This window comes from Ambystoma mexicanum, chromosome 11 (assembly GCF_040938575.1).
Source record: "Ambystoma mexicanum isolate Mex_15411 chromosome 11, UKY_AmexF1_1, whole genome shotgun sequence".
Classification (NCBI taxonomy): Eukaryota; Metazoa; Chordata; class Amphibia; order Caudata; family Ambystomatidae; genus Ambystoma; species Ambystoma mexicanum.
Window position 1 is genome coordinate 354,794,930 of NC_090934.1, and position 14,753 is coordinate 354,809,682.

General features: G+C 38.9%; 1 protein-coding gene across 5 annotated transcripts in view; it reads left to right on the forward strand.

Moving 5' to 3' along the window:
* PTAFR (platelet activating factor receptor) overlaps positions 1 to 14,753 on the forward strand; it is a 504,188-nt gene that overhangs the window by 205,195 nt on the left and 284,240 nt on the right. For all 5 annotated transcript variants that reach the window (XM_069623068.1, XM_069623069.1, XM_069623066.1 and 2 more), the window contains one exon: positions 2,962 to 3,034. The gene's annotated coding sequence lies outside the window, so the exon portion shown is untranslated. The remainder of the gene's footprint in view (positions 1 to 2,961; positions 3,035 to 14,753) is intronic.

The window sequence follows — 14,753 nt, forward strand, 5'->3', positions numbered from 1 at the left end:
TGTATATCGTCCTCTTAACTCTTGTTCCCATCCAACGGTTCTGTCGTTCATTAAGGGCTTTGGCGGTCTTCTGTAATTCAAAGTTCCTATGATCTGTTAAGACCAAGATGGGATATTTTGCTCCTTCCAGTAGATGTCACCATGTTAGGAAAGCGTCTCGGATGTCGAGCAATTCTTTTTCAAATATACTAGTTATGTTACGCTGCGTTAAGAGTATGGGAGTGGTAGGCCACTGGATGCATGAGACCTGTCTTTGTTCTTTTACAACAATAATGCTCCTAGAGCATAATCTGAGGCGTCTGCCTCTACTGTGAAAGGGAGACCAGTATCTGGGAGTTTAAGAATAGGAGCAGTGGTAAAGTTTGCCTGGCGAGTCTCAAAGGCTTCTTGATTCCACTTGAAGGTTGTCTTCAATAGTCTTGCCAGAGGGAGTAGAATCTTGGAAGAGGCTGGGATAAAACATTGATAGAAGTTGGAGAAACCCAGAATCCTGTGTAGTTCCTTGACATTGGAGGGAGGTGGCCAAGTAAGAATAGCTTCCATCTTTGCAGGATCCATCTCTATTCCCTGTGGTAAGAGGATATACCCGAATTACGATATGCATGATTTGTGTAACACACACTTGGAAAGCTTGGCATACAAAGAATGAATTTGAAGACAGTGGAGTACTTTCCTCACATGCTTTACATGTGCCTTGTAGCTATCCGAGTATATCAGTATGTCATCTAAATATGTTGCGAAAAACCTAACTGAGAAAGTGTTGAAATGCTGCAAGGGCGTTACAAAGGCCAAAGGGCATTACTAAGTATTCATAATGACCTAATGCGCCCTGAAGGATGTCTTCCAATCGTCGCCGGGGTAGATTCCCACAAGGTTATACGCTCCTTTTAAATCGAGTTTGGTGTATATGCTGCTGTCTTTGGCTTGGTCCAAGAGTACCTGAATCAAAGGTAACGATTCTTGACGGCAATAGCATTTAATTGCCTGTAATCCACACAGGGCCGTAACTGTCTCGTTCTTCTTGGGTATAAAAAATATAGGAACCCCTGCTGGGGAAGAGGAGTGTCGGATGAACCCTTTTTTTAAATTCTCATCAATGTTGTCCTTAAGAATGTTTTCTTTTTTTCGTTTAGAGCATAGATTCTGCCACACGGTATACTGGCTCCTGGTATTGGATCTATGTGACATTCACAGGTTCTGTCGGGTGGAAGTCTATTGGCTTTAACAGAGTCAAACACTGTGGTGAGTCTTGATAGTCTTTGGGGATATCAGTCGTGGAGATAGATCCAATAAATGGAACTTTGGATGATGGAATAATATCTATATTATCGTTTGGTAGTAGAACCCTTGTACTGGATTGCATGAATTCCGACATACAAAGGATCCTAACATTAGGGTTCTTTTCTTCCAGCCAATCAAAGGATTGTGATGAGTTGGCCATGGTATTCCCAGTACGATTTGGTAATTGGTTGCAGATATAGCATCACATATTATATGCTCTTGATGGGTGCTGATACACACCATGAGTAAGGTGCTTGTGCTTTGCGTAATTGTTCCCGATAGGAGTGGGGAACCGTCAATAGAGATGATGGGTTCACTGGTCTTGGTCTCAAGCATCGTAATTCCTTGTTTTGCCAAAAGATATATCAATGGATTTTCAAATGGCTCCGGAATCCAACCGTGCGGTTATCGGAGTTCATTGAAGGATAGGTTTTGAAAGAATGACTGTGATGATAAAGACTAATATGTAAAGAATAACGAAGGAGAATTGATGGTGCTGCAAATGAACTAACCATGTTACGCGCAGTAGCTAGATGGAGCAATATAAATAATAAATAGGTGAACACCTCAGAATGGCTTAACATAAAATGTATAACCACTATAATTGATCGTGCAGTCAAGCAATGAATCGTAAAATGTGCTGTATCCAGAGGATTATTAAAAGAAACCATTCAGCGAAACTTGAGCATTAACTATAACTGAAATAACCATTCTAAGATTGCAGATAACTGTGAATCGGTGCTATACCGTTAAATTGGAACAGCAAATCATTCTGATGTAATTGAAAGAACATAATAATGCAGCCTTTTGGAACAAAGAAATCCCAATTGATTGGATTGTGAAATTATGATGAATGAATAAACTATGCAATGCGTTTTGGTCGGAGAGCACAATGATAATACACTATTTAGAGAAATTTGAGCAGTAATTATAACTGTAGGAGCCATTCCAGGATGGTGCATGACTGCATCAATGTGTGCTCTAGGGATACCAGTATACATGACTATCATGAAAACGCTGATTTATACCAAAAGGTCATGCTGCTGATGATGCACATGGATGTAATACAGGTGTGTGTGTGTTTTTAATAGGGATACTTTCCATGGAAATGATTAGAGGGCAACACAGATTAGATATATATTATATTTATTTGCAGAAAGTGTCCAGAGAAATAATTTATTTTCAAGCAGTTAATCCTAGAGGGTGAAGCATCTATTTGTTTAGGAGCTACAGACTCATAAATGAAAGGTATGTTAAGGGTGAGAATGGTAACAAAAATAAGTAAAATATCAGTGACATAACAGTCTTCAACATTGCAGATTAGGGAATAGATTATAGCAAGCTGCGCTATCAACAACTTAAAGTTATGGGTGAGTGTTGAAGCTAAAAAAGGACAGTGGCGGTTTTCATGAAGCAATTAAGATGTGCCTTCAACATGCTCAGTGTGCAATATATAAATCCTTTGAGTAAAGAAATTGTGCAAAATGCAAATAAGTAATGATATATATTCAGCAATATATAACCAACTAGGATGATGGATATTTGTTGGTGGTACTGTAAAACTATAATGGAAGTCTGGGGGACTAAGCTTAAATGACCATGACATGAAACACATAATGCCTTGTATGTTTGCAAGCTATCATTTGGGTGATTAATGACATGTTGTATCATATTACACAGATAAATCAACAGATGACGATTATGAGTTGGCCATGAAGAAGCTCTATAGCCTCCACTGAATTGAAGTTGGATGGTAAGTGAAACAAGTGTTGGAAATTGGAAATCATTTTTTTACATTTTGCCATTATGAACAACTATTCTGTTATGTACAAATCATTAAGTGAGTGAGGACTATCTTATGAGTTAATATTGACCACGTATCACTGAAAATACACTGTTATGAAAGACACTATTTTGTGCGTGTCTGATGTTAATTTGGATACAAATAAGGCGCAATAGGGTTTTGGGTTTGTCTGTGTGAGAGTCCAGACAGTTGAGGACTTTACCAAACCTATGTAGACTTTAGAACCATACTAATGAAATCGTGTATTATCCATAGTGAAAACTAAATTCAAATAGGTAATAGAAGTTAGCGCAAGAAGGATAATTTATAAGTAACCGGTCAGTAGTAGGTAGTACACATTTATGAACTGTTATTTCTGTAGAAGGGCATGGTGACTTTAACTTCTAACATCTAACATTTTAACACAAAAATTGGCAATTGTCTTATCATGTAAAAAGCTTTTTTCATTAATCCTTCTTTTTTCTTTTCCAAAAAACGCTTCATATGTAGATTTTGATTTCACACTTCTCCAAAGATGTGTAAAGACTCAAGAGTAGGAAATGTTTCTATATATATCTTTATTCCACTGCCTAGAACCTAAAGGAGCGTTCTTTGTTTTCTCATAAAAACCCTTTTCTTTCTAACTACTAATGGTATTGATTTATTTTTTTGGTTTGATCACTTTTACTTAAAATATGCTTGGTTCCATTAATCTGATTACGTGGCAGATCTCCTATGTTAATTTGGACATCATTTAAAAAATACTATCACTAACAGGCATGGGTGTACTGTCATTTAAATAGGTTTCTTCAGAACTTGAAACATGACAATCAACAGTTCTACATTTAAAAACATTACTTCCCTGCAAACGATCCTTCCTCCTGGCAGGTTCTTCACGCGTCTTGGCAGGCATAATTCAGCTTATGCTGTAAAGAAACCAATCTAATTACTACTCTTCTAAAATAGAAAAAATCCATGAAACGAAGATCAGCTAAAAATCAATAAATAACAGTAGCAAGAATGAAGATAACTGTAATACTGCTACTCACAATGTCCCTATTCTGTATATGATAAAGAATCTTGCTCTGCTAGCCCACCAAACGCACAAGATTCTAACCTAAAAACTATTCAACCCATTCCTCGCCCCTTAAGGGAAATGCACTTTTCACACTGCTAAAGGCCATACTGCAACCATTCTATTTCACAGATTCTTAGACTAGGGATTAGATCTATTCTATATGAATACTTGAATTTAAATAACACGTGCTTACAAAGTCTGTGTTGAGGGAAGGTTAGCTTACACCAGTGTATCCCACAAGCCTCTTATGTATTTGAGGGAAAGTCTTAAAGCACTTTGCCTATTCTACACCAGAAGAGCAGCAACAGCAAAGCCCATACTGCAACTGTTATATGTGGGATGAGATTGCACTGCTGAAGCTTATAGTGTGCCTCCTTTTTCCTGGGGCAATTTCCACCTACAAAACCATTCTACATCTTTTACATTATGGGAGCTTGATCTACTGAGACCATTCCTATGTTCTTCATGAATACAGGTTTAACTGCTAGGGACAATGTCATAAACATTATATGTGAGGGAAGTGTACACTGCAGAAGTGCATGCTAACCCCATTCTATTTGATGAAAGCTTACACTGCTGATTCAATCTATTACATAGGATGAGTGCTTCCTTTTCCGTGGCTCATGTTCACAGAGTCTGTTCAGGGAAGGTTATCTTACACCACTGCAACTCACAGGCTATTTTCTACTCAAGAGAATGTCTTTATACTGAGGGTAACAGTGACTTGTTCTGTGCGAAGGGACCTTACAATACTGTACTCCATAATGACATGTTGGTGAGGGAAACATTCACTTGTATTGCCCATGTTTCTGTGCACTATTTGTACAAACTTGTTCTACTCTGTCCAATTCTATACCTAATATTTTTGGGGAAATAATGTTCTTATGAGGCCTATTGTGACCTATGTTATTAAGGAAGCTCCTCTTAACCTCTTATGTGTTGGTGTGTGTGAAAAACTAAGATTGTTAAGCATATATAAAGCTTATGTTACTGTCCTACATTTTTTGTCTGGTTGCTGTGTTCATGAAAGTTGTGGTATTGCTACTCCCAATGTCCCTGTTCTGTATATGATAAAGAATCGTCCTATACTACCCCACCAACTCAAGAGTCTTTCACCTCTTAACAGATCGGCAATTGTAACGCAGCTGAGGGCCTTGCTGCAACTATTCAATTTGACATAATCTTACACTGGTGATTAAATCTATTATGTGATGAATGCGTGCCTTCCCATAGATTTTTTTTTAAAAAATGGTATGTTGAGAGGAGGTTACCTTACAACAGTGGTCTTCAAAATGTTATGTCCTGGGCCCCCCATGGCAAAATATGGGCCGGTCGGGATCCCCCAAAAATGCCAAATGGATAGTAAGTCCAAATGGCTATGAAGTATTGCGTGCCGTCACCGCACCCTGCTCCCAGTATAGTCCCTGGGCTCCCCCAGCTGCTCCCATCAAAGTCTCTGGACTCTCTCATCCAATTCCTAGGCCAGCCCCCCTGGGCTCTGCCCACCCCATCACAGACCCTGCCCCACACCCCAGCTCCCACCAAAGTCCCTGGGCTCCCCCATCCTACTCCCACCACTATCCCATGGCTCCCCCCATCCTGCTCCCACTACAGTCCCTGGGCCTCCCCTCTCCCCGCACAGTCCTAAGGCAGTGGTGGCTGTTGAATTTGTGAAGGGGCATAAATATTGCCCCCAGATAATGCCATAACGAACGAGTGCAGTGAGGAAGCCTGAAACAATCCAGGGTGGTTTCAGCCCAGGGAATTCTTTTTTTAAAATGGGTTAAAATGCTGCATTTTAGAGCGTACTTAAAAAAATTAACCCTGTTTACCACTCTTACCGCCCCTCGCTAAAGCTTATTAACAAGTCTTTCTAGAACAAGTGTTATCATGCGAGGCAGAAGAAGAAGCAACATGTGTACACATCTCTTTGTAGGTCTCAGGGTGGACGATTCTTATTTAGGCTCACTGTTTTTGGACCTGCAATGACGGTACTCTTTCAATAACTGCACACTCACTGTTGGACTGTTAAGCACCTAGCATTAGACAAATCACGACCATTTCAATACAGAAGGGTACCTTTACTTTAGGGCTAAAACAAATGTTTCCTGTGTCAGGCACACTTGTCTCACTCTTGCAACGACAGACATAGTTCATTATTTTAGTGATGGTTCCTTGTCCTGAGGGAGATGCTTTCTTTCACACCATACCCACAGCCATCTTCACTATTTATTGCAGCAGTGGCATTCCTCTCTCATTTGATGGTACTTGTTTTAGTAATATTGCACTGGTCACCTTGCAGTAGTTGTTATACTTAAATTGCGCTTGGGTCAGTCCTACAGAGGATTACCTTTCAGTATTGCACTGAGGTTGTGCTGTGTGAGGTGTGCTTGCAACATTCTTGCACTGAAGGACGCATGTCAATATTTTAATACAGGTCGTTTGTCCTGTTTGTTTTAATCTCTGTGTGAGTCACCTTTTAGTGTTGCAGTGCTGGTGTCTATTCCTGTGTGCTTTAGGCTTGCTTCAATCCTTCAGTGTAGGCCGCTATTCAGTATTTTATTGTTCATGTCATGTTCTGGCTGAGGTATATGTGAGGGTGCTTTCACTTATGCCCTCTCCTGTATTGAGGTGCACTTGTTTTAGTCTTGCATCCATTGACGCCTTTCAATTTTGCAATGCTGGTGTCCTGTGTGAGGTGAATTGATTTGTTCCATGTGATGTTAATGAATCCAAAAACAACGAACACTTTTTTTTAACAAATTAAAAATAATGAAAATATTGTTTTTGTTTTTCAATTTATATATATTTACTTTTATCAAATAATTTGATCTTTTTTTCCAGTTATTTAGGGTTTATTAAAGTCATTCGTTATTGTGGATTTACTAACATCACTGTATACCGAATTGATTGTAGTCTTGTAGTTGGCGTCCCCATCGAGCATTGCAATGATGGTGTCCTGTCTGGTACAAGGCACACTTGTCTCAATCCCCCTCCAGTGGAGAGGTCTTCTCTGGTGTGAGTTGAAATAATTTTTCTTCAGCAAAAGCCACCTGATGAATAGTAGTGCCTCTGAGCAGGTTTCCCCTTTAAAATCTCTGTTGGAGAAATTAAAGTTGCACCTAATTGTGATCAACAGTGCTCCCTGATTTCCAATGGAACAAGCCTCACTAAACATATTGCACACTTATGACACCTAGAAAGCAAGTGTGCAGTGGTATGAAATGAACGCTTGCCACCATGTGGCTATATATATATAATATTTCTGAAGGGGGTGCTGCCGAAATCAAGGTACACTAAACAATATTATTATTATTATTATTATTATTATTATTAATATAAATAAAATATCATACAACTGACGAATATTTAAACTGAATGAATAATAAATGTCTTTCCTTTACAATGCACTAACATGCAGTCTCTACGAGCTTATGCTGACATGATTAAACACGTAGTGATAAAGCCCACAGTTCTGGTTTTTGTGTGAAAAGGAAATGGGCCTTTGCAGGCACTACCTTAACAGTGATATCTGTCCACAAGATGGTGACAGCTGGTGAATCGTGTGAGTACCTGAGAATATGCGTGCCAATGGTTGACAAATTAATAGCTATAAAAGAGCCAACAATGGCTTTGTCAAAGCTTGTTTTGTTTGCCATTTTTTGTTGATGAAAGCATTATCAAAGCAGATTTCACATTTATTTAAAGCTTTGAATAAAAGTCAGCCTGAAAATAAAAAAATACAGAAAACGGGAAGCCCTACATATGTTTGATCAAGTATATGAAGGTGGTTATCCTGTAGGAAGACCTATCCCGGATGCAAATCCCTTAGTTTGCTCATCAATCACCCTCTTTTTATTTTTATGCTGCTCCTCAAATTGCCTGCATTTTAAATACCACACTTAACTAATGCCATGGTTTAACAGAACATGCATGATCCAATTCCCAATAGTGTAGAGGGCTACAATACTGTATGTTGTTGCCATTCACCCCTTAATTACACTGGTAAAACTGCAGAATGGCCATTGGGCATATTTGCTGTATCTCAAACTGTTAAATGTATTTTACGCACTTACTCTGCCTGTCTCTGAATTTCAAGGGCTCGGAGCAACTGTTCCACCCTCCTTGAGCGCTCTGAAACACTTGCCTGTGTATAGGCGCTTTATAAATAAACAATACCATACCATTATGCTATATCCTAAATCTTGTCTTCAGCATGCAATGAATATCGTGTGTAATGGCACCATTTACCGGCATACGGCTATCATTACATTTCGTTCTGTCTAGAAATTTAGTGTACCCTTACACATGACATTCAATGCATTGTTAAGTATTTCAATCAGGTGATACACCCTGGTCTCAGCCTAGTATGCAGCGCACAGCTGAAATGCTTATTTTATTATATCTATAGGTTCAATATTCTGAGTGATATACCACTCATATCACACCCCTTCTCAAATACCCCAGGTCACGATGGACCAGGAATCGGGCTGGTTGGTAAAGGTAATATTTATTTATTTAAAATTCAAATCAAACATATAATTTTAATAGGGAGCAGCAATCACCAATGTGGTGACAATAACAGATACAAAAGTTATGCAAGGCACTTAAATTCACTCTTTAGCAACACAGAATTAAAACACCAGAGAAAAGAACACTTTTGGCTTGTTTGGAAAGATAGCACTTAAGTTAGGATTTCCCCCTGCAATATTCCTCAACCCACAAATAAACAATTGTAAATTGAGATAAGGAAGCAGCTAATCAGGAATAAGGAACAGGAAACAGAATACAAATCTAACCTTTCCTCCCCAAACAAGAGAGAAAAAGGGATTTGAAATCTCACACTTTAAAATGACGTTCGGAAATGGCTGTGTAAAACAATGTGTGCAAAAATCCTTAAATCAATACAAATTTCTATGGGAGCAACATTGGAAAGATACTAACAATCATGAGCTATAGTTTGAGTGAAAGTAAACACTTTGAATCTGAATGGAAGGTTGAAAATAATTTAGAATAAAAATCACACATGTTAAACTTTGCAAAATTGTGGATTCCCGCCTAAAATTAACCAAACAGTTTTTAAGAAAAACAGGTGTAATACATGCGGTTTGGGGTGTAGCTATAGGTCTTAGGTATAATCCAGAGTTGAAATGAAGTCTCTAACTATTAAACTGCGGAAGACATGCAAGGTTGAATGAGAGGTGTTTTTAGAAAAATCGGGTAGTGAAAACAGAAAAACTCAGTTTGGACAAGAAAATATTTACTATAATTTTACACTATGCTAGAGCGTTGCGGCCAGAATACCAAGGAGGGACACAGTAAGCTCTAAAGTTGATTCATGACTTCAACACCAGATCCCCAGTGTCCTCTCCACCGGAACCAGTCAGATCACTTGAAGTAGGATCGATGGTTTAAGATATACACAAGATAAAAATGACTAAAGAAATGGCGCTTAGCAAGATAAATCAAGACAGGATTGCAATAAGGATTGTGAAAATGTTGCTAGTTATTAAGGTAAGGATAGGATGGTTTAGAGATTGGGATGAGACAAGGCAAGGTATGCTGTGGTTTTCTATGATTCCTATTAATACTTAAAATCCACTTTAATTTAGGATTTTGGACCGTCAAGAGTTCTGGTCATCACACGGATCGGGTCTAAGCAAGGACAGCTGGGCAAACCGGGCGGGACAGGATGATCTAGGTTGTTCTGGTCACCGGACTGCACTGGCCTTTCTGGTTACTGGAGACTGGAAATCCGTGGGATGGCGAGTTTGCAGCAGGCATGCATCTAGTAGTAGCAAGCCAGACTGGATCAGGATGCTTACCTTGGGTTTTGGGGATTTTTAGAATTTGAGGCCTAGCTGAAAAGGGGTTCAGAAATGCCTAGGCCTTGGATTTGCAATGAAATCTGGAATCGGGATCAAGCAGGATGAAGAAATCGGGAACGGGACGCCACGCAGGAAATCGGGAAGAAAGAAATCCAGAAGAAAGTCTAGAATCAGTGTCCGTGTGTTGTCAGGTTCCCTTATTTATCATGCCAAATGACATCACTACAGTATATGGCAGGGGCAGGCTTACTACCCACACCCATAATGCTAGGATTGGGCAAGAGCATAGTTTCCTCCTTGCTCTTCACTGATTGGATCACAGAAAAGGATGTCATGTTTATGGGATTATTTTTACAATGACTAGAAACCTCCCCTAGCCACTGGAACCAAAATCTAAGTTTTTCCCAAATACATATTTATACAGTTATAACCTCTGAGAATCAGATACACAGGTTACATATTTTGTGGGTCATATTTCAATCCAAACCCCACATCTGTGGGATCTGGTTTTGCCCTTCTGCTACATTTTAGCAATTTTAACCATGAAAGATTTGGCCTAAAATTTCCCAAATTTTTACACAGATGCGCATTTACCCCCTGTGTGTACTAAATGTTATGTGCGCAATATCAATACTTTCCCCACAATCTGTCATTCTTTACAATTTCTGTTCCTTATGCAGTAATGCGCTCTACCACATTTTCAAAGAAAGAGCATAAAATTAGATTTAAAACTACAAACTTTTCATATTTTTCATTCATTCTTGCTGCAAAGTTAAATGTCTTTAAAGTTCAGTTGCAAAATAGGTTTTTTAAAACCAAAAGGAAGTCTATTGTCACTTAGTTTTTTTCTTTTGCCCAACTGCCAGCAAATGTCAATTCCTTTGAAGCAGGATGAAGGTCCTCTCTTTTGATTGAAGTTTACTGCCACTCACACTTGACAGGTGAGAGTCTTAGCCTGCTATTGTCTCAGCCTGGAGCAAAGACGAATGTCTGATGCGAACGGGAAGTCCCTTTGTCCTGGCTCATTCAAAGCCTTCAACATAGCATTTAGCCTTTCCTGTTCCAGAAGTTTGAGGTGTCACCCTTTCTCAGGGCTAGCAACTGGGAGAGCAAGTTTTTTACATTTTTTTATATAGTTTGCCAACTCAGTCTGGGTTTTAGCTTTCATTTTTCTCCTTTTAAATCTTAACTTTAAACCTATAGAATTAAAACAGTTTGTGTATTTTTAACAGTAACAAACCCTTTTACATTTCTAAGTAATCGGGCCTTTACACAACAATGTACTTCTAAATAGGCGATGTTCCCCCTTCAGTCAGGAAAAAGCACATTTTACTATTTCTTTAAATTCGGTTTTCATCTCCAGCAAATATACACTTTGTGCAGCTATATTTCTTTTCTTGAGGGCTGGAGTTGTTTTGTAGCATGGGTACAGTTACAGGTATCTATTTAGAGTCTTTCTCTGGACAGCTGATTCTTGATACTGTTGCAAAGAAAATAGCTGCATTTCCCGTGTAAAATGAAAACAAAGCGCCAGGTTCATTTTTCAAGGATGCATTTGCAGGAGCTGTCACTCAAATGAGGCCCAGTTCCTCTGAGACACAATGATGATCCTGGGCATTGCAGGGCCTTTTTAATCACAGTGGTCCATTAGAAATTGATTAACTTAGCGCCAAGCAGCACTTTTAAGGTTGGGAAAGTGTCATTTTAAAGAGGCATTTTGGGCTTTCAGCAAAAGAATGCTGCCTCTTTCAATTCACTCCATTTTTAATGTTGCAGAGCACACTGGCATACTCCTGCAGTGAGTACTCGGTTCCACCCCACCTGAAATGTGTGTGGCAGGGGGTGCAGCCATTTTCTGGTTATTACAAAAACCCAGTTTAGAGATCTTGGTGCGCACAGGCGTCGGCTCTGCCATTTTGTGTTGTTTCTTGCACCAGTGCAGCAAAGTGATGGAGTAAGCACAGCTGAGTGGGTCAAAATATCCCACAGATTGCTGAAGACCAGATTTTCTTTTGAATCTACAATCCAGTCTAGCTTCTAGACGAAAAAATAAAATGACATTAAAAAATACAAAAAATTTTTTTATTCAGACTGTGGGTAAGCGACCCCCTGCACATGAGGCCGCAGCCCCCGAGGAAGATGCACCGCACAGTTTGAATACTGCTACCTTACACCAATGTACTCCACAGAGCTCTTTGGTATTTTATGGAATATCTTAAAGCACTGTGCCTATTATGCAAGAGGCTAGCAGGCAGAACCAAGCCCATACTGCAACTGTTATGTGGGCTGAGATGGCACTGCTTTGACCATTCCTATATTCTATGAGTGCTGGTTTAACTGCTGGAGCTAATGTTATGTACATTATATGTGAGGGAAGTGTGCACTGCTGAGGCATATGCTGCAACCATTCCAATTGATGAAAGCTTACACTGCTGATTCAGGCAACTCTATATTTATTCATTCATTTTGTCATTTGTTATAGCAGTTATGTGATTTCATCACTGGAAAAAAACATTGAGGGGGCTCAGTATTCTTGTAACCCACTAAACACACTCCCCAAAATATTTTAGTACTGGTGCAGTTATATAAACTGACTCCAGTCCAGGAATATGTGGGGAAAGGTTTGGACAAAAAAAATATTGAATGCCCCTCAATGTTTTTTTTCAGCAATTAAATAACTGGGTACAGTTATAGCAACTTTCACCATATCTATGGTCCCAGCGTGCTTTTAGTTGAGCCCCCTTGGACGGACCAGGGTCCAAAAATTAGGGAGAATTTTGGAGGTGCTATTATGTGTGTGTGCGCATTTTAGCCATTAAAGTTATGTGAGGGTGGCCAGGACCCTGCTAATCACCCATGTCTAAATTGAGTGTGTATGGGCAGAGGTATACTTTGAACTAAAGGGGGGGGGTTGTGTTTAAGGAGCTAGTTATGTGGGAAGCTGAAGTAGCTTTATTCTTATGGTAGAGGTGATGATCAATAGTGTTATATGCAAGTGCAGGGTGTGTGGAAGTGAGCCTGTGCCTTCCACTAAGTTTAAGTTGCAAAGGTGCGGTGTGCAGGAGGAGAAAAGGGTTAGCTGTACAATATCTACTTACTGGGTTCTATCTATGTAGGTGGAACAGTGCTAAGTTTCACAGGTGATCTAAGTGCTAGATGAATGCATAATACTATATCAACTAGGCCAAATGCGAGATATGGCTGCCTAACACACATAGGCTAAAAACAAGATAAGGCTTCCTTACACAATTAGGCTAAATGCATGATATCACTACCTTAAAGGGGCTAAAAACAAGGTATGGCTACCTTGCATAATTAGGCTAAATACAAGATATGGCTGACTAACACAAATGGGCTAAAAGCACTGTTAATGCTTTTAGCCCAGATGAATGCTTCCACTTCTGTGGCTCGTGCTTACAGAGTCTATGTTAAGGGAAGCTTTTCTTACACCAGTGCAACCCAAAGGGCTCTTCTCTACTTGAGGGAATGTCTTAAAGCACTACTGGCTGGCAAAGATAAATGCTGACACCGGTACATATATATTTTTTTTACAAATTAGGTACTGGATTTACCAAAACAACAACAAAGAACAAATGAATACAATCTAGTTTCTCTTATAGATAGCCATACAATAACCTACACTGCAGTATAAAGACTCTTTTAAAAACGCACACATTTTCAGATTACTACACAACTCTTTTGTAAACACCTAAAGTAGTTATAAAACCACTAAAAAACACATTTCTACTGCTCCATGATCATTTTTTTATTTTCACTGGAGCAAGTATACCCAGTGATACTATAACATGCAACTCGAGATACAGCCTATTTCTTCAAACTGAAATACATTTTTCTTGTCCTAAAAAACTTCCATCAATTCTTGCCACACATTTTTTAGATATAAAGCAGTACCACTATTTTTCTACAAATAGTTGGATACAAAAAATAACTTTTCAAAGCCCAATTACCAGCATATTATCAAATAAAACATTCAGCAAACCATGTGATCTGTACTAATCATGGTTGTTTAATATTTTCTCCCAAACATTTTTTTTATTTTTCATCTTCGGTTTGTCAAAAACCTGCCCTCCCTCCTACTTATATATATTTGTATTTGATTGTGAAACATGTGGATTTAGACTATTGTTAACTGACCAATTGCCCATGTTAAGCCTTGATAAGGACCTGAATGGTCAAAACAGGTGTCGGCTGGGGCACTTTTCTGTACAATGTATACTGTGGATCTCAATATAGGATTGTCATTTTATATACTTTTTTCATTTTGTGCTAAGCATATAAGTATTGCCATAGAATTCTAATGTGATTTAATTGCACATTAAAAACGTTCTTATAATATATGGAGAAGTGCAATTTTTCTGGTTTACGATTTTTTTTTAATGTTCTATATTAATGGGCAAGGGCAGAGCCTATGTATACCAGAAGCTGCAGCCATCCCACCTAATCTTGTTTACTCATTTTTTTACATAAGCGCACCCATTTTCTGGATAGCGCTCCTTACAGCATTGTAACTATTAACATGGACCTGGGTTTGACTGATTTTAGAATTAAATGGTTTGGAATGCAGGGAATGCAGTGGTCCCAGATTTTTCTAAGTTAAGTCTGGGTAGTACAGGGCAGCCAGGTGTTGAACTGATTAATTGTGGATGCAATGATTTGGCTAATGTACGAGCTATGTCCCTTGTTTTAATGATGAAACAGGACATGCAAAAACGAATGCAACTTTTTCCTCACACCATCTTTAATCTGACTCTGAGGCAAAAAT